This window comes from Eschrichtius robustus, chromosome 11 (assembly GCF_028021215.1).
Source record: "Eschrichtius robustus isolate mEscRob2 chromosome 11, mEscRob2.pri, whole genome shotgun sequence".
Taxonomy (NCBI): Eukaryota; Metazoa; Chordata; class Mammalia; order Artiodactyla; family Eschrichtiidae; genus Eschrichtius; species Eschrichtius robustus.
Window position 1 is genome coordinate 99,878,978 of NC_090834.1, and position 25,206 is coordinate 99,904,183.

Sequence of the window (25,206 nt, forward strand, 5' to 3'; positions counted from 1 at the left end):
GATAAGCAAGCAATGTAACCTCTTTTTCTCATATCTACACCCCCCAGGGTGTTTTTTATATATAAACTCAGTGTAAGGCAGACCACTACAGGGTATATCACAAATAAGCTAACAACTTTCCAAAATGCTTTGAAGATACAAAACTAAATAAATTCTAGTGACTGTTATTATAATGAAGGGAAGGAAAAAAACACCAGCTTTTCTGCTATAGATTTTGCTGACTATGGCTTCCTAAAGTAACTCACAATGATATAACCTAATGTCTGCAACATAGTAAAGTTTACGCTCAAAAACAAAGTATGATCAAAGCTAGAAACAAAAAGCCATAAGACCCAAATTTGAGACTGACAATCTTCCTTACTCTCACTTACCTCAGAAGAATAAAGAGAAAAGAAATGAAGCTTCACCTGAAAACTCTTCTGGGGAAAACAGTGAGCTGAGAACCCCTGAAAACTCAAGGAAGAACACAGAGGAAACCACTGAACCAAAAAGAAATTGAAGCTCAATTTTTGAGTCCCAACCTATCAACAGAATCAGGACCAGGAAGGCTACTGCTAAGTGCACAAAAATGGCAAGAGATTTCCTACTAGCAAGCAAAAAAGAAAGAAAGAAAAAATAAAAGAGTAGCTTTTGATGGAAGAAATTTCACAGAGATGAAAACAGCTTAACCCCAGAAATGGGAACTGACCCCAGCTGCCTCAGGCAAACAGGCCTAATGGCTTTGGCAACAACATACCTTTCATCCACCAACAACATTAGGAGGCTGAAGTAGAGCCGATTTCAAATCACGAAGGATCACATCTTTCTGTTTTCTGCGTAGTCTTTGGGAAAAAAGAGTCCAGCTCTCCTCCCGGAGTACCACACTGCCCCCAGTAGTTCCTGGAAACTCCTGGAGCCACAGCAACAGTACTGTAAAAAGCTTTGAGAACGTTAAGCCAGGTATCCTCACAAGCCCAGACAGGTAAGATTACTCACCAGACAAATAAGAAAATTTAAACCTGGAAGAGGTTAAGAAATTCATCTAGGTTTGCAAGATGAGTCAGTAGGCAAAGCAGGATTTGAATTCAGGCTTTTCCTTCAGATAGTATCAGAGCTTGACTCTCAGTCCTTGGCTCAGCAGATACTGTGTTCAGTGTTCTCCAATGTTAGAGTCAGCCCAGGTCAGGTTCTTGGCTGACTAGAATAGGGAAAGGAAAAATTTCCCTCAAGGCTTCAGGAAAAGGAGAAGTCAAATTATTAAATGCAGAGCTCTTACGCTAAAAGGTCCAGATGCCCTTCTACCTTGCCAATCACATTTCTCAGCCAATCAAAATAAGGCACTGGATTTTAAGAACCTAGTCATGTTAAGCTCTGACTAGAAGTTGGATTGTATTTCCCCTACTTCCCAAATAAAAAACACTTAAGGGGGACTGGAAAGATGCAAAAGCAATAACAGACAGCCAGCAAGTGTTTACTGAGTATCTATGTACTCAGCACTATTCTAGGCACTGAGGATACTACAGCGAATGAGAACATACCTGCCCTCAAGGAGCTTATGTGATTATTTATGTAATTAAAAAAATGATGACACTTTCAAGTACTGATAAATGTTAGGAAGAAAATATGAAAAGTAATGTTTTTGGGGGGGATAGATTAAAGGAAGGAAATCAACAGTTCAGAATCACGTTCTAGTTTTCTATGACTATGAGCCTGAGAAAATATGAATAACTCAGGAGAAACTTTAAAATATTTTCATACAAACTAATACTACAATAAATATAATCCAACATCACTTCCTATTTTTAAATAATTATATATAAGACTAAATTTGAAATAGCATTCAAAGAAAGTATTCTTACCTCAAAAGTTACAGCAATCTTAAAGCCTTACAAGTACATGGCAGTAAGATCCCAATATTTATCCAATCATCCACCAACTGATAAAGACAAGCCCAGTGGCAGAATATAACACATATATTTAAAGCAATACTTTTATCGAACATTCACTGAATATGTGCTATACACCTGACAGTGCTAAGCACTTTTCCACACATTATCTCATTTACTTCTCACAGCAACACTATGAAGATAAGTACTATCATTATCCCCATTTACAAGTCACAAAACTGAGGCTTAGAGAGAGGTTAAATGATTTGTCCATGTGGAGGAGAGATTCAAAATCAATTCAGATGGGACTTCCCTGGCAGTCCAGTGGTTAAGACTTTGCCTCCAAGGCAGGGGGAGCGGGTTCGATCCCTGGTCAGGGAGCTAAGATCCCACATGCCTCAGAGCCAAAAAACCAAAACATAAAACAGAAGCAATATTGTAACAATTCATTAAAGACTTAAGAAAAAAAAAAAATCAGATGCTAAAGTGCATACTCTAACCACTATACTATATTGCTTCTATAGAACAAGCACTAAACCTCAGATACAGAAAAAAACCCTTTTCGTGTCCTCACACCTAGGTCAAAATTACAAAGAGTTATTTAATTTAGGAGACAGAAAGAGAAGGAATAAATCTGAATGAATCTGAGTCAGAACACAGTGCTATAACCTTAGGCAAATTCCACAATACCCATGCCTCAACCTCCCTATCTATAAAGGAGTTAACCACACCAGCGCTAACCATTACTTGCCTCCTGGTAGGTTGTGAGTGTTAATTATTATTTGTAATAAATACACAGATCATCAGTTGAAAGAAACAAGGAAAACTACAGCATTATTATTATTGCCTTGTTGCTAGAGCAAAACACCAGAAATCAACATAAATAAGTTATGTACACCAAGAACGTAGGGTTTGAATATGTACTTTGAAAGGCAATCATATAATTAGTTGTTTTACCTCTAATTTTTTTCCTTTTTTTTTTTTTTTTAATTTAAAAAAGCAATACAGGGACTTCCCTGGTGGTTCAGTGGTAAAGAATCCATCCTGCAATGCAGGGGACGCGGGTTCGATTCCCGGTCGGGGAACTAAGATCCCACATGTCGCGGGGCAACTAAGCCCTCGCGCCACACTACTGAGCTCGCACACCTCAATGAGATAGCCCACGTGCCGCAAACTACAGAGCCCACGCGCTCTGGAGCCTGCACGCCACAACTACAGAGCCCACGTGCCACAACTAGAGAGAGAAAACCCGCATGCCACAACTAGAGAGAAGCTCTCATGATGCAATGAAGAGCCCGTGCGCCGCAACGACAAAAAAGATCCCACATGCCTTAACGAAGGTCCCGCGTGCCGCAACTAAGACCCAATACAGCCAATCAATCAATCAATCAATCAATCAATAAATGGGGGCGGGGGGAGCAATACAGGAATTTCCCTGGTGGTCCAGTGGTTAAGACTCCAAGCTCCCAATGCAGGGGGCACGGGCTCGATCCCTGACTGGGGAACCAAGATCCACATGTGGCACAGCGTAGCCAAAAAAAAAAAAAAAAAAAGCAACACATACCACATGGCATTTACCCCAGAGAACACATGTTCGCACAAAAAAAGGTACACAAATGTCCACGGCATCTCTATCAGTAACAGTCAAGAACTGGGAAAAAACTCAGATGTTCTTCAATGGGCAAGTGATTAAACAAACTGAAGTATAGCCAAACCATGGAATACTACTCAGCAATTAAAAAGAAAGGGGCACTGGGACCTCTCTGGTGTTCCAGCAGTTAAGACTCTGCACTCTCAATGCAGGGGGCCCAGGTTCCATCCCTGGTCAGAGAACTAGATCCTGCATGCTGCAACTAAAGACCCGCACAGCCAAATAAATAAATAAGTAAATAAATATTTTTTTTAAAAAAGGAGCACTATTGATTCATGCAATTTGGATGACTCTCCAGGGAATTACATTGATTGAAAAAGGCCAATCCAAAAGGTTACATACTGGGAATTCCCTGGCAGTCCAGTGTTTAGCACTCAGCACTTTCACTGCCTGGGCTGGGTTCAATCCTTGGTCGGGGAACTAAGATCGCATAACCGGCAGCGCAGCCAAAAAAAAATTTTTTTTAATTAAGAAAAAAAAAAAAGGTTACACACTATATGATTTTATTCACATAACATTTTCTTTTTTTTAATTAATTAATTAATTTTATTTTTGGCTGCGTTGGGTCTTCGTTGCTGCGTGTGGGCTTTCTCTTATTGTGGCGAGCGGGGGCTACTCTTTGTTGCAGTGCACGGGCTTCTCACTGCGGTGGCTTCTCTTGTTGCAGAGCATGGGCTCTAGGCACGCAGGCTTCAGCAGTTGTGGCTCCCAGGCTCTAGAGCGCAGGCTCAGTCGTTATGGCGCATGGGCTTAGTTGCTCCGCGGCATGTGGGATCTTCCCGGACAAGGGATCGAACCCATGTCCCCTGCAATGGCAGGCAGATTCTTAACTGCTGCGCCACCAGGGAAGTCCCACATAACATTCTGGAAATGACAGGTTGCCAGGGACAGATAGGGCCGGGGGAGTGGGAGATGGGCCATCTTCCCCAGGGGGTATTTTCCCTTGATCATCTGCACAAAAACTTTATTGCAACTTTATCCACTGTACTATCAGATCATTATGATTTGGTGGGGGGGGGGGAGCAGCAGTGGCTATAGAATGGCATCAGGAGAGATCCTGTGGGATGGAAATGTTCTGTATCTTGACTGTGTCAATGGCAATACCCAAGTTGTGACAGTATACTATGGTTCTGTAAGATGTTACCATTGGGGAAAACTGGGTAAAGGACACACAGGATCTATCTCACTGTTATTTCTTACAACTGCATGTAAACCTACAATAATCTGTAAACAAAATTTTAATCAGAAATGAAGGCAACACGTGCCTCTTGTAACAAGTAAAACAATAGTCTGTGGTCAATCTCTTTCCCTACCTGTCCCATTCCCTCCCTCTTGAGATAACCATGCAAACTCACTGCTCATACAAACAGGCATGCATTTAATACTTTTTGTTTACTGTATCAAAATGGGATCATACATACTACACATTACCCTGCAGCCTACCTTCTTCACCCATCATCCCTATATCATAGAGAGCTAAAAAAAAAAAAAAAAATTTTTTAAGTGCCAAGCAGGATGGCAGGTATAGAAAATTTTCTGACTAGGGCAAATCTGACAAATGTTTACCGTGCTAATGTGCCATAGCTGAGCCAGGTGCATTCAGTGAGAGCACAATATACAAGTAGCATTCTAAAGAGATCTGCAAAAAATACAAGGTCTTCAGCAGCTCTTCGAGGATCCCATCCCCCTCTCTGCCTCCTCCATGGAACCATCCCGGGGGCCCATGGAGGAAGAAATGCTAAATGATTTCTTTTCAGCAGAAAACTGCAAGGGGGGATAATTCTCCCACATACTGAAGCCATAGCAAACAAACTTCCCTGAAAATGTATTCCTCCTTCAAGCAGAAGTGCAAAATATATTGTTGATAACATTTAAGACACCCATTTGTAAAACAGCAACTACCACTATTAAGCGCTTAATGTTTTATGTACTGTATCTCTAGAGCCCCCTCCTACCCCACTACCATTTTACAGACCAAAACCTGGCTTGATGTGAAATTACTTGCCCATGATCAAACAGCCAGCAAGTGGTAAAGCTGGCATTCAAAGGTACAAGACAAGTGCTTTTTCCACTTTATCAGGTTTTTCTGTAATATCACATGCCAACAGAAGAGATTGAATAAGTTTAATAAGTGTATTTAGGCAGAATCCATTTTCTAAATGTCTGCTGACTTTGATTCAACATTTTTTTTCCATTTAGCATGTCTGGGGGGACTATATTATGTGCCAGGACCTATCATAGGTGACAGTGAGAGAGAGGTAAAAACAAACAAACACAACACAGAAAAGGCCTCCAACCTCAAAGAGCTTTCAAACTGCAACTGCAATATACTGTAACTGTAACTGCCATATTGATATGTGGCAAGTGTTACCCTCAAGGAAGTACAAAGTGCTGTGGGTTTGAAGAATCCAGCTCTCCTCCCAAAATCAAGTGACATTAGCTTCCTTACAATTGTTCTTAGTTTCAATTCCACTCATATTCTACAAGTCACATATTTCTCTTCGTGATCTCTGGCAAAAGGTCTGCAATGTCCTTCTATACAAAACACTGCCCCAGACATGCTCAATTAGTATGAACAGAAGCTGCCAGCTCAAATCAGCAGAAAGCTCCTTAATGCTGTAATTTTTTGAAATTTTGGCAATGAAAAGAAATTAACCTTTTTGGTGAAATCATGGATGTGCAGAGTTAAAAGTGACTTAGACATCATTTTGAACATAGAGACTTAAAAAGGTAAATTCACTTGTCCATTGTTACAAGACTCACTAAGGGCAGCTCTCAGACAAAAGCCCACGTCTCTCAACTCATTGTATAGAGTTCCTTTCCACTCCTGCTTCTTTCTTTTAAGTCCAATGAAAAACTCAGTGATGTTCAAGTTTTCTCATTTCATCAATGATAGATGCATTCATGAATCATGTGCAGTTTAAAGATGAACTTTATCAAAAACAGACATGCTAAGCATGATGAGATACATATATACAGAGGTAAAGGACTGCCTATCCTTGATAAGGCAGAAGCTCTTCAGGCATTTGGGAAGGCAGTGTTAATACACTAAAAAATTGCCATCATCAACATCATCATCATCTTAGCAATAGCTAGTATTGGGGGGGATACGACTATGAGCCAGGCACTCACAGTATTTACATGATATTTCTTATCCTTACAACAACTCTTGAAAGATAGGTGTTGTATTGTATACTGGTGCACACCAGGTTTAAAGAAGAATCCCCAAATTCCACAGCTACCCAGAGGCTGGGCTAGAATTTAAACTCTAGAGTCCATGCTCTTTTCCCACTATCCTATGCTCCCTAAGAACAGAATAACTGCACTGCACATGTGGCTGTGACATCAAGTCACTTCAAACTCTGACATAATTTCCTGATCGGCAGTTATGTAATTAGCCATCTTTTCAATCTTCAGGTTGTCTTAACTAATTTATTTCATGATTCCACAGCGGTCTTCCATGTTTTCTTCCTTTCCTTTTTTTTGTTTTTATAGAAGCAAAACCCTTTTTCCAAATGAAATCTTACGTGAAAACACTAAAATATAAAAAAGATCAAAGTTGAGCTGCTCTGGTTTAAGCAGAATGGGAGAACCAAAGCTCTTCCTTACTCTCATGGCCATCCCTTAGGCACCTCCAAAGAAAACACTAGCTTAATACAGAAGGCTGCCTTCTCCATCTCAGCTTTCCCACTCACCATCTGTATGAGGACCAGTGGACCTCAAAGCACGATTCTGATAACAGACCTGAGACCCCTCATGAGGGATCACTTTTTCTTGTCCTTTACAACAGAGAGACCACCATCCACTTCATAGGTTTGTTATTAACATTACATGGAGGAACAAATATAAACTTCCCAGCACACGGTAAGTATTGGAAAGTTGGCTCCCCCCTCTTTAATCCTGCAGAGGTAGCAGTTGTTGCCAATTCAAGAAAGCTCAATAAAATATACTTGATGGTATTTTCAGTAGCAAAGAAGTAAACAAGTAAATGTTCCCACAGCTCAACTAAAATAAACAAACTTAATAAACCCTTCATTAAAGGTACCAATGGTGGGCTTCCCTGGTGGCGTAGTGGTTAAGAATCTGCCTGCCAGTGCAGGGGACACGGGTTCGAGCCCTGGTCTGGGAAGATCCCACATGCCGCGGAGCAACTAAGCCCGTGAGCCACAACGACTGAGCCTGCGCGTCTGGAGCCTGTGCTCCGCAACGGGAGAGGCCGCGACAGAGAGAGGCCCGCGCACCGCGATGAAGAGTGGCCCCCGCTCGCCGCACCTGGAGAAAGCCCTCGCACAGAAACGAAGACCCAACACAGCCAAACATAAAAAATATTAATTAATTAATTAATTAAAGAAACGTTTAAAAAAAAAAAAAAAGGTACCAATGGTAATACCCCAGCTTAGTTTCCCAGTCAGTCAATGACCCATGGATCTCAAAGCACAATGTTGATAATAGACCTGAGATCCCTTATGAGTTACCATAATGCAGACCGCAAGTGTCAGGTGAATGAGTTAATGTTATTCTGAGCACCTTAAATTTAGCACTTCCTGAGCGGAGCATTTAAATTGGCTACTTAATATTGCATTTAATGAGTATTTTTATGTTCATGTTCTACAACAGAATCTAATGTTCATTTGCCCATCTTCTGGCTTCTATTTCTCCAGGCATTACAAACCAAAAATATGCTGATGTCGTGTGCACCTTCACCTAAGCAACTTTAACCTGGTCCTTCCTAAACTAGTCATTAAGAATCTATTAACTGGAAAGAAAAAAAAAAAAAAAAGAATCTATTACCTTAGTCTGTTACTGATAATGTGTTCCCTTTTCTATATGTGTAACAGGAGACTAAATCAATTTTCACAGGAAAGAGGTTCTCAGTCCCAATCTAAGCCCAACCAACAACCCTCAAATTATCAGCTTTATGGAAACTGCAGGTGTTGGCTTTGACCCCTACAGTTTAGGAAGAATTATAACAATAATACATCATACAGCCATGAAAAGACTCATTTACAATAAAGAACACATCCCTAAGCATTCAACTTGGGAGCCAAGAAGATTCAGAATGCTAATCTATTTTACCAGGAGACCTTGAGCAATTCACCTACTCTCTAATGATTATTTCTTCATAAGGAAAATGAAAATATACTCATTAAAATGCCAGAGATACTGTTTGATTAACCATCAAACAACTATTTCCTGCGGTTACCAGGGACCTCAGGAAGTCATCTTTGTCATCTCCCTCATTTCTTAACAAGTGCACACCTAAATCATCCTAGAAAGACAGTTACAAAGTCTTTGGGAAAGATATTTCACAACCTTCCTTGGTAACATTCCAGTATCTTGTAGTCAGGAAGTTCCTTCTAATTTGTAATCTATATCTTTTCCGTTGCAATTAAAACACATTCCCTCTTGTCTTCTCCACTATGGAAAGAGAACATCTGCTTAACGCCACCTGAACAATACTTGAAGAGACTATAAAATATAGGAAACCTATTTCAAACAGCTTCATGTAAATGCCACATGGCTTTCAGTGGGTCACCTAGACAAAGAACGTGATTAAGAGTCTGAAATTCCCAGTTCCATCACTGACTTGCTCTGAAGAAGATATGAAGTTAAAACCATGCAGATGCTGTACCTCAATTATCCCATCAGTAAAATGCAAATAACAAAATGAGTAAAGGAGAACTCAATTCCTCAAAAAGTTAAACACACGAAAAGAGATTCTCAATCCCAATCTAAGCCAACAACTCTCACATCACACACTCTACAGAAACTGCAGATGTTGGCTTTGATCCCTATGGTTTAGGAAGAATCATAACAATTACATTACCATAGGGCTCTGTAATTCCATTCCTAGGTACATACCCAAAACAACTGAAACAAGTACATGCACAAGCATGTTTACAGTAGCACTATTCATAATATCCGAAAGGTGGAAACAGTCTAAACAGTTCATTAATGGATGAATGGATAAACAAATTATGGTCTATACATACACAAAAGGTTACATACTAGATGATTCCACTTATATGAAATATCCAAAATACATCAATCCATAGAGACAGAATGCAGATTGCTCATTTCCAGGGGCTAGTGGAAGGGGGAAATGAAGAGAAACTGCTCAATTGGAAAGAGAATTTACTTTGGAATGATGGAAATGTTTTGGAACTAGATAGAGGTGGTGGTTGCACAACACTGTGCAAATGCCACTGAACTGTTGTTCACTTTAAAATGGTTAATTTTGTGTTATGTGAATTATACCTCAATAAATTATTTTAAAAGAAAAAAAAAAGAATGCTAGGAGAACTAATGGGCACAATTACCATAAAATGCTTACCCTTCCCAGGGAAGTCATATAAAATTCTAGGCAGAATGGTAGCCAAAATGTTTAATATTACTTCAATATAGCCAATTAGACTTTGAGCAAAGAATATGTAAATGGGAAACAAAATAGAAAACAAAATAAAGTCTAGAGTTATAATTATATAGTATCCCATATGGAAAGAAGAGCCAATAAATAAGTGAATGAATAAAGGGAAATAAAGTAAATAACCAAGCATATCAGCTAATTTGCTATAGCAATAATGACCATAGGAAAGCAGTAAGAACAAGGTAAAGGTAAGAAATGAACTTTAAAAACCAAAACTGGCGCTTCCCTGGTGGCACGGTGGTTAAGAATCAGCCTGCCAATGCGGGGGACACAGGTTCGAGCCCTGGTTCAGGAAGATCCCACACGCCGCGGAGCAACTAAGCCCATGCGCCACAACTACTGAGCCTGTGCTCTAGAGCCCGCGAGCCACAACTACTGAGCCCTCATGTCACAACTACTGAAGCCCGTGCGCCCAGAGCCTGTGCTCCACAACAAGAGAAGCCACTGCAATGAGAAGCCTGCGCACCGCAACAAAGAGTAGACCCCGCTCGCTGCAACGAGAAAGCCCGTGCAGCAACGAAGACCCAACGCAGCCAAAAATAAATTAATTAATTAACTTAAAAAAAAAAAAAGAAAAAGTGCTTGCTCAAAGCAGGTGGTTAATAAATATAGTAATAATAAAAAAAAATCCAAACCAATAATACTAAAATACAAAATATCCATTAGGTAGGGCGGTGAAAACAGAAAGGCTAATGATAGCAAAGCTAAAAAGTACATAAAGCCTTAAACTCCGAGGCCACATATAAAGACCATGAGAATCATTATCTCACCATCTTGCGAATATCCTCATTCCCTTGCCCCTTTCTGCTTTAATACAACTTTTTCGCAAGACACCAAGGCTAAGCAGGCAAGGACAACAAAATGAAAAGGTACTGTTCCTATGTTCATGGACCTTATGATACTACTTCCTCTTAAAGTCTTACTTCTCATGGGAAGACACACGTGGTAATAATCTAAATATACAGACCATCTCCACTTCCTCCCTTTCCACTTCTTAAACCCACTTTAATCTGGCTCTGGCCCTACATTCCTCCAATGCTGTTCTTGCTATGATCATCAGTGATCTCTGTGTTGCTAAATCAAACAAAATACAGGTGATCACTTCCTCCCTGAAACACGCTCCTCTCCCAGTTTCTGAGATTTTTCTCTTAAATTCCTTGCAGCTTGGTCCTAAGCGCTCTTCTACTCCTAGTCTATACATGCCTTTCGTCTGGGTAAACTCATCCATTTTCCTTGACTGTTAACACCTATATATTGGGGCATCCAGATTTATTTCCAGCGCCACTTTTGAGCGTTAGCTCAATGACTGCTTACTTGATGTGTCCACTTGTATTATTTCACAGATATCTCACACTTAGCATGACTAAAATTGAAGCTTTCATTCCACTCCCCAACTCAAGTTAAAATCTACCCCTCCTCCAATGTTTCCACCTCAGAAATGGCAACTTCTGAGATGCTGATACTCATGCCAGAAATCTGGGAATCATACCTGATACCTCTCTCTTCCCACATATCCAATCCATCATTAAGTCGTTCTGTCTTAATTCTAAAGTATCTACTGAATCTTTCTACTTTCCTCCATCTCCTCTGCCTACAGCCTAATCCAAACCATTGTCATCTTTTGCCTGGACCACTATAAGGCATCCTAATTATTAGACTTTCCCCACTTCCTCTCTTTCCAAATTTTCCACAATTTCCAATTTTTTCCACCACAGATTTTCAAATATTTCCACAACGTAGCCAGAATAATTTTTTAAAAATCATATATTAGGTTACAACACTCATTCTTAAAACCTTCAAAGGCTTCTGATTATACCTAGGAAAAAATCCAAAATCCTTGACACAGTCCTGCCTAAGTCTCTATCCTCATCCTATGCCCCCCATTCTTACCCACTGTTCATTGTATTCAAAGCACACCAGTCTTTTTTCAGTTTCTCAAATGTGCCAAGTTCTTTCCCACCCCAAGGCTTTCACACATGCTATTCCCTTCCCTTCCCCTTTCATCCTTCTAGTCTCTGCTTAAATATCACTTCTTCAGAGAAACCTCCCCCAAAGCTCCAATATAATTCACGTCCCCATGCTATAATCTTTTTTACTTTTCCATCATAAGACTTCACATACTTTGTAATTATACATTTATGGGTGTATTTTTTGGTAAATATTTATTTATTTATTTGGCTGCATCGAGTCTTAGTTGCAGCACGGGCTCTTCGTTGCGTTGCAGCAGTGGGCTTCTCTCTAGTTGTGGCGTGCAGGCTTAGTTGCCCCGCGGCATGTGGGATCTTAGTTCCCCGACCAGGGATCGAACCAGTGTCCCCTGCATTGGAAGGCAGATGCTTAACCACTGGACCACCAGGGACGTCCCTACTGGTGTATTTTTTGTTTACTGCCTCTCTCTCCTCTGGATCATAATCTCCATAAGGGCATGGACAATGTCTATTTTTTTCACTGTACTCTTGGTATAATGGCAGTAGTTTAAGGAGTTTAGGATTGTTTAAAGTATTGATAGTTTAGAATCAGTATAATTTAGGGATTAGGAGCAGGGGAGCCAAGCTGCTTGGATTCAAATCCTGGCTCTGCCACGCACGAGCTCTATGACCTTGGGCAAACTGCTTAACCTCTCTGAGCCACCATTTCCACATCTAGAAAATGGGGAGAACAAAGTACCTACACCATAAATAAGGTTGTTATAAGAATGAAAAGAATCAACAACACAAAGCACTTAGTACAGTACCTGGTGCAAAGCACTTCAATAAGCACTGGCTCTGGTCAGCTCTTATTAGGGTATCCTCACCACCTCCTACAGAGGTAAACATTCAATAGACATTTACTGGATGAACGACTGAAAAAACAGACTCTACTATAGTCATTAAATAGGCTTTTTTAAATGACAGAGCAGGAATATTATAGAGATTTGGAGATGAAAACATAAACAGTTAAGGCAAAAACTGAAGAAACCCACAATTTATAATGCATAAAAGGATAACAGTAATAAAAAACTAACTCTGGGACTTCCCTGGTGGCGCAGTGGTTAAGAATCCTCCTGCCAAGGCAGGAGACACGGGATTGAGCCCTGCTCAGGGAAGATCCCACATGCCGCGGAGCAACTAAGCCCGTGCACCACAACTACTGAGCCTGCACTCTAGAGCCCGCAAGCCACAACTACTGAGCCTGCACTCTAGAGCCCGCGAGCCACAACTACTGAGCCCGCGTGCCTAGAGCCAGTGCTTCGCAACAAGAGAAGCCACCACAATGAGAAGCCCGCGCACCACAACGAAGAGTAGCCCCTGCTCGCTGCAACTAGAGAAAGCCCGCGCGCAGCAACGAAGGCCCAACGCAGCCAAAAATATAATTAAAAAACAAACAAACAGGGGGCTTCCCTGGTGGCGCAGTGGTTGAGAGTCTGCCTGCTAATGCAGGGGACACGGGTTCGAGCCCTGGTCTGGGAAGATCCCACATGCCGCAGAGCAACTAGACCCGTGAGCCACAACTACTGAGCCTGCGTGTCTGTAGCCTGTGCCCCGCAACAAGAGAGGCCACAATAGTGAGAGGCCCGCGCACCGCGATGAAGAGTGGCCCCCGCTCGCCGCAACTAGCGAAAGCCCTCGCACAGAAATGAAGACCCAACATAGCAATCAATCAATCAATAAATAAATCTTTAAAAAAAAAACAAACAGAAAAACTAACCCTACTAGATGCTCAGTCTTTACCACTAAGCAAAAAATATAAATATGTTCACTCTTCCAGATGTTTACCCAAGGTGATTTGGTGGCTTTGACTTTTCCCTAAACATCACCCTTTTCCACAACTTTAATCACTTTCTTCAAAATCCATCAAGCACCAATCACAGTTCAAATAAATGGTAAAATTCAGATACTATCATTTTCTACCTGTTTTGCAAAGAAATGTTCTTCTGTTCCTAAAATAGCTCTAGACTGTTTTGCTACATATATTACAAAATCCTCAAAGTTTTGCCCTCCATCTAATATCTGGAACTCTTTCAGACACTGTTGCTTTGGAGGTTTTCTCTTTCCCAGTAAAGACTCATCCTCTCACTCTAAGTTGAAGGACACTGAGGTGAAGGAAGGACAAATATGCTGCTTTAACTTCCTATTCCTTATTCAAGCTTTCTCAAAAGACCCTAAACTTCAATCTAAGCATCACTATTACCTGTTCTGCTTTTGAAGAACATATAATCTTTAGCTTATTATAACAATATTGAAAATGATAACAGCTGGCATATATAGTGCTATGTGCTATTCTAAACACTTTACATATGTCAACTCATTTAAATCTCACAACCACCGTATGATATTCTACAGATGAGGAGAGGCACAGAGAGGTTAATTAACTTGCCCAAGTCGCAGAGCTAGTTAAGTACTGGCACTGTGATTTGGACCCAGACTGCCTGGCTCCAGAGTCAGGACCACTATGCTATTATTTCAAGAGTTTGGCAAGACATATTTTTCTGCCTTGTTTTCACAGGTCAGCTAGACAGAAATACTCCAATTCTCTCCCCAAATCAAACATGCATATTAATCCTCTCCAATTCAGCAAAATTTCAGATGTTTCATTATATCATAGGCATATATACCTAAAACAAAGTAATTTTGGCTCATGGGAGAATATATGTTCTATCCTGGGAAGCAGAAATAAACAAATGATGAAATCATGAAATGTGAAATTTGCCTCAGTGAATCCTACAGATAGAAATGTAATTCCAGTAAGTAGTAGGAAAAAATGTTTGCAAAATACTTTTAATTTCTTGCAGGAAAAGTACCAAACAAGATTGTAAGTGTTGGGCTTCCCTGGTGGCACAGTGGTTGAGAATCTGCCTGCCAATGCAGGGGACATGGGTTCGAGCCCTGGTCTGGGAAGATCCCACATGCCGCAGAGCAACTAGGCCCGTGAGCCACAACTACTGAGCCTGCGCATCTGGAGCCTATGCTCCGCAACAAGAGAGGCCGCGATAGTGAGAGGCCTGCGCACCGCAATGAAGAGTGGCCCCCGCTTGCCACAACTAGAGAATGCCCTCGCACAGAAACGAAGACCCAACACAGCCAAAAATAAATATAAAAATAAATTTTTAAAAAAAAGAAAAAGATTGTAGGTGTTATTGTATACACACCCAACAGCAACCTACATTTTCCCTCTCTCAATTTCACGACAATTCTCCTAAGTCTCTCCCTTTATATGAAGCTAAATACCTCATCTTATTCCCTGCTACAAACACCTGAAGGCATGTATCCAGTTTTCAAATTCATTGAACTCAACTTCCAAAGGACAGTTTTTTTTGGAAAAAACTAATAAATAAAAACTAACACATAAGAAGTAAAAAATTAAACCCATTAGTCAAGCATGCTGGATATTCAGTAAGTCATAGTTATCCTTTACTATGCCAAATCCAGTGTCATCATACATTAAGTAACAGACAAATATTTTATGTAGCAATCTTAAATGAAGACTTCCATTGCAATGGCAACAGGGGAACATGAATATACTGAATCATGGTATGTTTCCAACTTTTTAGGGGGCTTAAGGATGCCATGGCTGAAGACCCCAATCCCCGTGAACACCCAGTGCCTTCCTCACTCCTTCATCTCTCTCATCTCTCTCTCTCTCTGTCAGCCCTTGTTTGTTTCCTTAATAGCACAGCCTAAATTTCAGTCGTTATCAGATACCTGGTCAACTGTGCTCCCCACTGGAATTATCTCCATAAGGGCAGGAACACTCATGTCTACTTTTGTATCCCAGCATCTAATGAGACTTCCATAAATATTTGGTAGATGAACAAAAGTCTGAAAAGGTAAGGGCTGAAACATACAGTCACAATCAAGGAACAGATCCACAAGGTCTGACTGGAATATTTCATACCTCAGGAAAAAACACAGTGCAACGATACTCAATAAACAAAGGAAAAAATTTAGGTGAAGCGAAGATTATCAACTTTAAGAGCGAAGGAAGAGACAGAGAGCAAGTTAGAAAAGACTATGCTAATCTATAAACAAGCCAGGACTAACTGGAATAGAGGGAGTAACATGCAGCACCTAAAACTTCTTTCACTAGCACTTCCAAGGACTTACTCCTTTCCACAAACATGTAGTAAGCTTCTCCAATGCATTTAATGTTTATCACCTTTATCGTCCATGACTGTCAGGCATAATGCTGCCTTCAAAGAAGCAAGCTGTCCAAGAACCCAGATGACATCTGTTCATTGTCGCTGTAAGACAGCATAGAAGTTAACATTTGAAGAGCACTTTATCTTTTCAAAGCAGCTTCATGTATTTTTTTTCTCAACAGAAGTATTACGATAGAAGTACTATCTTTCCCATTCTTTAAATACAGACACATAAAAGCACTCAAAGCCTGGAATTTGAATCCCAGCTCTGCTACATACTTGCTGTGTGATCTTGGACAAATTATTTACTTTCTGTGAGTTCAGTATCCATGGGGAAATTAGTATCTAACTTAAAGGACTGTTATGAGCATTCAGTGAGATTAACACCTGCAAAGAACACGACACAGTAAATGCTCAATAAAGGACAGTAACCTTCCCTATGGGGGAAACAAACTCCTTAAATAGTTTGTACAAGATTTCTCAGCTAGTAAGTTGGTAAACCTAGGACTTAAACCCAGGTCTCCTGATTCCTTAATCTGTTTTCTTCTAGCCACATCACTTTGGCAGACTGCCACATACTACTGAGCACATAAATATATTCTGACAATAAGCGATCACAACATTTTTATCTATCAGCGACTAATTTTAGCTTTGAGAAAAAGAGACCAAAAAAAGATCTAATTAACTTGGGGGCAGAAGAGGTTCGAAAATATAAAATATAAACTACCCCCAAACCGTAGTACAGGTTGTACCATAGCACTTCCGTACAAACAAAAGTTATGACAAGAAACAGAAAGTTCTCTCTGGGTTTATGAGGAACAACTGGAGAAACAAACGAGCATGACTATGATTCAAGGAACTTAAGGGTATTTTTTTTTGGTAAACCAAACCACTGGGCAAAAAGATTTGCATCCCACTCCAAAATAACTCTATCAGGGCTGAGAAGTATCTTAAAAAAAGAGACGTCAGTGTGCTAACAACAAACTTTTTCTCCAATTCCTTTAAGAGTAAGATAAGTGGGAAGAGTGAGATAAATTGTCAACACAAACTTGTCAACATAAACGTTCATGCAGATCCTTGAAGACCATAAATATTTGTTCTGGATTCAGTGTTAATAAGCAGCATAAAGGAGCATGATCAAAAGAATAAAAGTTTCATAAGTATCCTAACACAAGTTGAAAATATTTTGAAAATTATACAGTATAAAACTAAGTTATTACTCTGTTAATAAAAATAACTGATTGTTTTCAAAGTGATATACATAACTAATCTTTTTCAAGTGCTATACATAACTCCTTCTAGGACAAGTTCTAGAAGACATTCGAAGAAGTTCACATCTTTAACAATCCCCAAGAGAAGACAGAATAATTCAGTCACATCCTGAATTTGTAAATTCTGACAAGAAATGCCAGGAGAGAGCTTGATCTGACTTTGAAAGAACACAAGATTTAACCAAGAAAGGTAAGAGTTGAGTGAATTTCTATCACAAAGCAGGGGAGAAGCTGATAAGAAGCTCTACCCCTCCCCACCAGCACAACCACATTTCTTGTCCTCCTCAATTCAACTTAAACCTCTGCTAATTATTTTCTACAGAAGCATAACAAAATGTTCCTAACATTTCTTCCTGACACTCAGAGCAAATTCCATTTATTCTTTAGCATTCATTAGTAGCCACTAAGATACTACACTAACTCTACATTCTATGCAGAACCTATCAATCCCCAGAGAGTAATGTCCCTTCCTTCTCTAAATTTTTTCCTCTGATATAACTTCTCTTCTACCATAAAAACTTTTCCAGAGAACACACATTCTTAGCCTAACTTCCCAATCTAGATTCTCCATAAAGATAGTCTCATGGCTCTTCATGAATCCCCTTCTGGGAGCACTAAGGTCCTGGTAACTAGGAAATCACTCATGATCAAGGGCCCTTCATTTAAATCCTGCTGACCTCACCAAAATAATAATAACAATAATAATAAGGAACAATAATCCTTCCAAAACTCATATGAGAAGTCTAAATCTGTTAAAGAACATAGACTTGTATAGTTTCCATCCAAGGACTACAAATTTAGTCTCTTCTCCCTTAAGAAAGCCTATCTCCTACTGATTCTACATACGTATTGTGGAAATACTTATTCAACCTAGAATGACCTCTACGTTATTTTTTTCAACAAAGAAATTACACAAATTAGAATCATGACACTGAATCCAATGAAAATAAAATGAGTAAGAACATGTAGTCTCCAAAATTTCCAAGCTGGGAGAGAAAAGGAAAACATAATGGAGTTCCCAGAATGCTAACTTTCAATTTAAATATCTCAATATTTGAATGATTTCTACACACAGGCTTTTTAACTCTAGTATATGCAGTAACTAAGCCACTAATCAAATACAAAACTGGTCCGAAAGAGACTCCTTGGGTTTTATTTGGATTCTTCCTAGAAAGCACTCTCTGAGGATAAATATCTGACTTCAAAATCTTGACCATCCTCTGCAGGACGTTAACCACTTAACACCATAGTTGAAAGACTTCCAAAGAGAAACAGGCTGAGGGGAAGGAGGAGAAATAAGTATCAACCAGAAAGCAAAACAGACAGCAAACAAAATTTTCTATCAAGAAACAAAGCAATTTTTTCTTTCTACTCTCGCTAAAATGATACAGACTTTCAAAAGCAAAACCAGCCAAAGATCGCGTGGTCCCTTTACTTCTGCAATCCCCAGTGACGGACTCTATATTCCTGGGAAGGAAGGATCACAGACAATCAAACGGCAAATCACTATGTGGATAAAATGACTGGTAAAGTGGGGGGAAAAAAATTGAACTGGTAAACAACAAAAAATGACTTACGGTGCATTTAAAGATCTGTCAGGGCTACGGGGAAAAGTCACGTCCTAGATCAGCCTCAGTTTCCCGACCCAAAAAAGGCGAGAACATGACACTTCGCTCAGAGGAGCCAGAGGGCCCTGTTCCACAAGCCTCCACCTATTCAAAGGCCCCTTCAAAGGCCGGACTCAGCAAGTGTCCCCAGTGCAACTGAGTCATGACACCCGGAGCCTTTGGGGGGTGGAGGGAGAGAAAGAGAGGAGAGCCAAAGCGCGCAAAGCTCTATCCGTTCCTGGAAAGCGACTTTCCCCACACACTGGGGGTACCGACACCCGCCCCAGAGCCAACGTCCCCTCCCTACCAAACCACACCGGGCAGCCCCACCATCTCTGCGTCCTTCCGGCTTCTCCCTCAGTTTCCCGCCGCCTCACCGACCGCGCCCCCGAACGCAGCCGGGTAGTTCCTCCTCTGGCCGTGTCTCCGCTGCCGACCCGCCGCCCACCCGCCGGCGCCAAGGTCTTCTCAACCCGGCGGCGGAAGGATGCCGGGCCGGGCCTCCCAGGCTCCTCCCGTGGCCTACCTGAAAGGCGGGAGGGGGCTCAGTTTGCAGCCCAGCGAGTGGACTGAGCCACAGACTAGAAGAGGCAAGGAGGAAGCAAGGGGTCCGCTCTACCGACCAGCGGGAAAAAACAGCCTGAGCGCGGGGCCTCGCGGATAAGTCAGCCTTCCACCCGGCGCCTCTACCACTCGGAAAACATCAAGCAAGAAGACGGCAAAAGATCACCGAAATCACGAACGCCCAGACATCAAAGGAGGAGCGCCCAGGCAATCGTTCAAGGAACTAGAGTCGAGCGTCGAAAAACAGCTTCGCTCCAACTCAAGGTCCGGCTCCTGTCCAAGGCATAAATAAACAAACCCAGATCATAAGCCACGGAGTAAGGCAGACTGGGCTTCTGCCATTTTCTGTGTCAGCTGCCGGCTGTCTAAATTGTTTAGAGAACCCAATTTTTCTTGAGAGTGTTGAAGATCAAGTCATAGTATAATAACACGTTATCTAACTATAGTTCAGCGACTACCTTATGGACTCTCAGCACTATCCCAACTGAGCAAATTTGACCTTAGTTTCCTCATGAAACAGTGAGGTGAATGAAAAAGATGATAGATAGATAGATAGATATATAGATAGATAGATAGAGGTATGACAGAGGCACAGAGAGGATGAGAGAATCCAGACTGAGGAACAAAGTGAATAATCTGTATTAAAGCTCCAATTTAGCTCCCATAAGCATAGCAGAGAGAAACTGGAAAATTCAGGGTTCTGTAGTCCGATCTTAAGACAGGAAAAAATAAAAACAAAAATAATACACGTACTGCTTTTCTCTTTTATTTTATTCCAAAGGCCTAGAACCACAGGTGTGCTTCTTAAATAATAACCAAGTCTCTTTCGGTTCTGAACTTAACAAAGTGTGTTGACATTTTTATCATCACAATAGCCTTTTTCTGAAGTCTCTTAGTAGACAGACTAATATGGTCAGCACAAATATGGATTAATATGTTCATCCCAGGCACAATTTAGTAATCATATAGATCACTACAATATGGGTTACCAACTGTGAGCAATAATAGTTTACCTTACCTCTTTCCTTCAAGGAGGGAGGAGACTTGGAGAGTAAAGGTGTAAAAAGAAAAGATAGTCCCAGCCCTTAAAGAGTATATAATCTAATCAAAGTGAAAGCCCACATTCTTAAAACATTAGCTTTATTTACAATTTATTGTAATTTTTTAAAAATCCTTTAAATTCATGAAAATATTTAAGGAACAACTCATGTATAAAATGTAGGATAAGACCAGCATCCATAATATGAGGACAAAATGCTTTATTGTCTATCACATTTTTTTTAAATAAATTTATTTATTTATTTTTGGCTGCTTTGGGTCTTCATTGCTGTGCATGGGCTTTCTCTAGTTGCAGAGAGTGGGGCTACTCTTCGTCATGGTGCACAGGCTTCTCATTGTGGTGGCTTCTCTTGTTGTGGAGCATGGGCTCTAGGTGCACAGGCTTCCATAGTTGCAGCACATGGGCTCAGTAGTTGTGGCTCGCAGGCTCTAGAGCACAGGCTCAGTAGTTGCGGCACATGGGCTTAGTTGCTCTGTGGCATGTGGCATCTTCCTGGACTAGGGCTTGAACCCATGTCCCCTGCATTGGCAGGCCCATTCTTAACCACTGCACCACCAGGGAAGTCCCTTGTCTATCACTGTTTTAGAGGACTTTTCAAATGAGTAAACATTATAGCAACATTTATAAAAGCTTAAAAAGAAAGAATTTAACAATCTGCTTCCAAAACATGAAGTTTTAATTTGTTCATGTTCTCATGAAGTCCTTGGAAATATTCTACATAATTTTTCATTTTATTTTATTTTTATTTATTTAATTTTTTGGCCATGCTGCGTGGCTTGTGGGATCTTAGTTCCCCACCAGGGATTGAACCCGGGTCACAGCAGTGAAAGCACCACGTCCTAACCACTGCACTGCCAGGGAATTCCTCTACATAATTTTTAAAGTTTAAGCACAGATACAATAGTGTTATTTTTTTGCATTATATTATTTCCCTATTAAAGTCTTTAATAGTTGTTATTTTAAACAATGGCACAATATTCCATTGAGAGGATTTACTGAACATGCTTCCCATTTTGAATATGTATCTTGCTTCCAAACATTTTCTGTGTAATAGGTATTGCAGCTCCTGGAAAGAGGCAGTTATAACCTTATTATTTATGATTAGAATCTACTGCACAGGACTTCCCTGGTGGCACAGTGGTTAAGAATCCACCTGCCAACGCTGGGGACATGGATTCGAGCCCTGGTCTGGGAAGATCCCACATGCCACAGAGCAACTAAGCCCGTGCACCACAACTACTGAGCCCACACTCTAGAGCCCGCGAGCCACAACTACTGAAGCCCGTGTGCCTAGAGCTCGTGCTCCGCAACAGGGGAAGCCACAGCAATGAGAAGCCCACGCACCACAAAGAAGAGTCGGCCCCACTTGCTGCAACTAGAGAAAGCCCACAGGCAGCAACGAAGACCCAACGGAGCCAAAAATAAATAAATAAAATTATTTATTTATTTAAAAAAAATAAGCTACTGCACATAAACAAAAAGAGTAAGGAAACAAGGGGCTTCCCTGGTGGCGCAGTGGTTAAGAATCTGCCTGCCAATGCAGGGGACATGGGTTTGAGACCTGGTCCGGGAAGATCCCACGTGCCGCGGAGCAACTAAGCCCGTGTGCCACAACTACTGAGCCTGCGCTCTACAGCCCGTGAGCCACAACTATAGAGCCCATGTGCTACAACTACTGACGCCCCTGCGCACCTAGAGCCTGTGCTCTGCAACAAGAGAAGCCACCACGATGAGAAGCCCACACACCACAACAAAGAGTAGCCCCCGCTTGCCGCCAACTAGAGAAAGCCTGCGTGCAGCAACAAAGACCCAACGCAGCCAAAAATTAATTAATTAATTTTAAAAAAAAAGAGTAAGGAAACAAGGCAGAGGTTTATTTCTCTGTCATATAAAAGAAATCTAGGGTAAGGTGTGGCCATTCAGCATCAGGGACCAGGCTTCCATCTTGTTGCTGTGACATGTTCAATAAGTGGTTTTTTTGTCTTAGATCCAAGACAGCTGCTCAAGCTCTAGCCATCATGTCTACATTCCAACCAGCAGGAAGCTGAAAGAGGAAAGGCATGTCTCCTAGCCATAAGGACACATCTTGAAAATAGCACAGGACATTTCCACTTACATTCCACTGGCCAGAATTTAGTCACATAGCCACACCTAACTAGGAATTTGTCTTTATCCTGGGAAGCCATGTACCCATGAAAAGTCAGGGGCAAGTGGATTCTAGGAGACGACTAAATAAGCAGTCTGACAAATTCCTAGAGCCAGCTGAGTAGCAGGCAAATAGACTTTGCTTTACTGTTTCCCAAGGCTGAGTTTCTACTTCTAGAATACACGCTTTAGGGAAGCTTCCTTCTTGGGGAGGTTGTGGGGCTTAAGTGTCTAAAGCTACAGCCCTCACTCAAACTTGACCCATACAATGACTTTATTTTGAAACCTTGACTTCAGTGAGGAAAACTAAACAAACTACTTTCGAGGCTATAAGAAGTTTTTGGTTTTTCAAATCTGGAGACATTTATTTTGGGAAAAACACCTGAAGGTTATGCAAATATAAACCTAAAATCAACATCTGAAAACGGAGATGTTTGAGAAACTGAGGCTAGACTGCTCTGTGAAACCATGGAAAAGATGGTTTATTCTGCAGGCAGAGTTGCATCTTTACAGATAAATTTCATTAGAGAAACTGTTTCAAGTGTGACAGTAAACTACTATTTGTTCTTATCAAGTCTATTTGGACAGAAGAGTAGATCACAAAAGATCAGGGGTTGAAACCCTCAAACCTACAGAAATCTTCTCACACTGGAGGAAGACCTGAGAAAAAGAAACCAGGTGGGCAGAAGGAAAGATCATCTTGGGATGTAACACAGAAGCCTACACCTTGGTGTTAAAAACTCAATAACTCATTATTATGTTGATTGTTGATTATTGTATTCTGATAGGATTCTTCTGGAGGAGTCACCTCCCTTGAAGGTAAGAGGATGCTTCCCCTGAAGTAGGGTGACCAACTGTCCCAGATTGCTAAGGACTAAAGGGTTTCCCAGGACACAGCACTTTCCGTGCTAAAACTGCGACAATTGAGGGCAAACCGGGAGAGTTAGTCCCCCTAAGAATAAATATAGCCACTGTCAATCACGTGGAAAGAATCTGGAAAGACTAAACCAGGGGACTTCCCTGGTGGTGCAGTGCTTAAGAATCCGCCTGCCAATGCAGGGGACACGGGTTTGAGCCCTGGCCTGGGAAGATTCCACATGCCGCAGAGCAACTAAGCCCGTGCACCACAACTACTGAGCCTGCACTCTAGAGCCCGCAAGCCACAACTACTGAGCCTGCACTCTAGAGCCCGCGTGCCACGACTACTGAAGCCTGCGCGCCTAGAGCCCATGCTCCACAAGAGAAGCCACCGCAGTGAGAAGCCCGTGCACCACGATGAAGAGTAGCCCTGCTCACCACAACTAGAGAAAGTCTGAACACAGCAACGAAGACCCAAAGCAGCCAAAAATAAAAATATATAAATAAAGTAATTAATTTTTAAAAAATGACTAAACCAGGAATGAGGATTGGGACTTATTGACCTGGGGGAATTGCCTGTGTTAGAGGGTGAAGGGAGGGAAAAGGAGAGAATGGGAGGAGACTGTTCCTTATCTTGCTCTGGGCTCTGAGAAACCTACCACATTGGGTGGTAGGAATCAGGCCTGAACCTAAGATGAGATTCTGTAGCAGTACCATGAGTCATCTTATTACGAAGTCCAGGAAGAGGAGTTAGGCCTTGAGCAGCCAAAATGATGAGCCACTTGTAGGTGTTTTTTTTGTTTTTTTTTTTGGGGGGGGCCATGCCAAGCTGCTTGTGGGATCTTAGTTCCCCTGCCAGGGACCAAACCTGCGCCCCCTGCATTGGAAGCATGGAGACTTCTTTTTCTTTTAAATTTATTTATTTTATTTATTTATTTTTAGCTGCGTTGGGTCTTTGTTGCCGAGCGCGGGCTTTCTCTAGTTGCAGCGAGCAGGGCTACTCTTTGCTGCCGTGCGCAGGCTTCTCATTGCTGTGGCTTCTCTTGTTGCGGAGCACAGGCTCTAGGCGCGCAGGCTTCAGTAGTTGTGGCGCTCGGGCTTAGTTGCTCTGCAGCATGTGGGATCTTCCCGGGCCAGGGCTCAAACCTGTGACCCCTGCATTGGCAGGCAGATTCTTAACCACTGTGCCACCAGGGAAGTCCCCACTTGTAGGTTTTGCGTTGCAATTCTATTGTTCTTTAGTAGCCTGGTCTCATGGCACTGTGGGATAATGTACACACTTTGGGTTGGACGGTAAAGGTAGAAGCTGTGTAGTGATGTAGGAGCAGCCCAGGGAAGAGGAGAGATCCCAGAACAGCAGGTAACCATTCACAGAACCATAGCAGGCTTTTCCTTCTCTGGAATTATTTATATAGGGTAAATTTCTAGTGGTGGAATTTATCAATGGATTGAAATGTATGAACATTTTAAGACTCTAGAATGGCATGGCAATCAGCCCTTCTATAAAGACAGCTGTATATGTAAGGGTTAGAAAGTCTCAACAGACTGAAATTGAATGTTTTGCTGGGCAAACATGGAGACTCCTTTCCAAAAGACTTTTTGAAATTTACCAGCCTGTGATTTCAAGGTCTACTTTTCTT

General features: G+C 41.4%; 1 protein-coding gene across 8 annotated transcripts in view; it reads right to left on the reverse strand.

Moving 5' to 3' along the window:
* Positions 1 to 19,635, reverse strand: part of AMBRA1 (autophagy and beclin 1 regulator 1) — a 182,561-nt gene extending 162,926 nt beyond the window's left edge. For 6 of the 8 annotated variants that reach the window (XM_068555246.1, XM_068555249.1, XM_068555248.1 and 3 more), the window contains exon 1: positions 19,466 to 19,635. The gene's annotated coding sequence lies outside the window, so the exon portion shown is untranslated. Of the gene's footprint in view, positions 1 to 736; positions 905 to 16,078; positions 16,098 to 19,465 lie in introns of those variants that run through there. The other 2 variants (XM_068555245.1, XM_068555244.1) reach the window with 2 other exon arrangements.
* Positions 19,636 to 25,206: the final 5,571 nt, after the last annotated feature.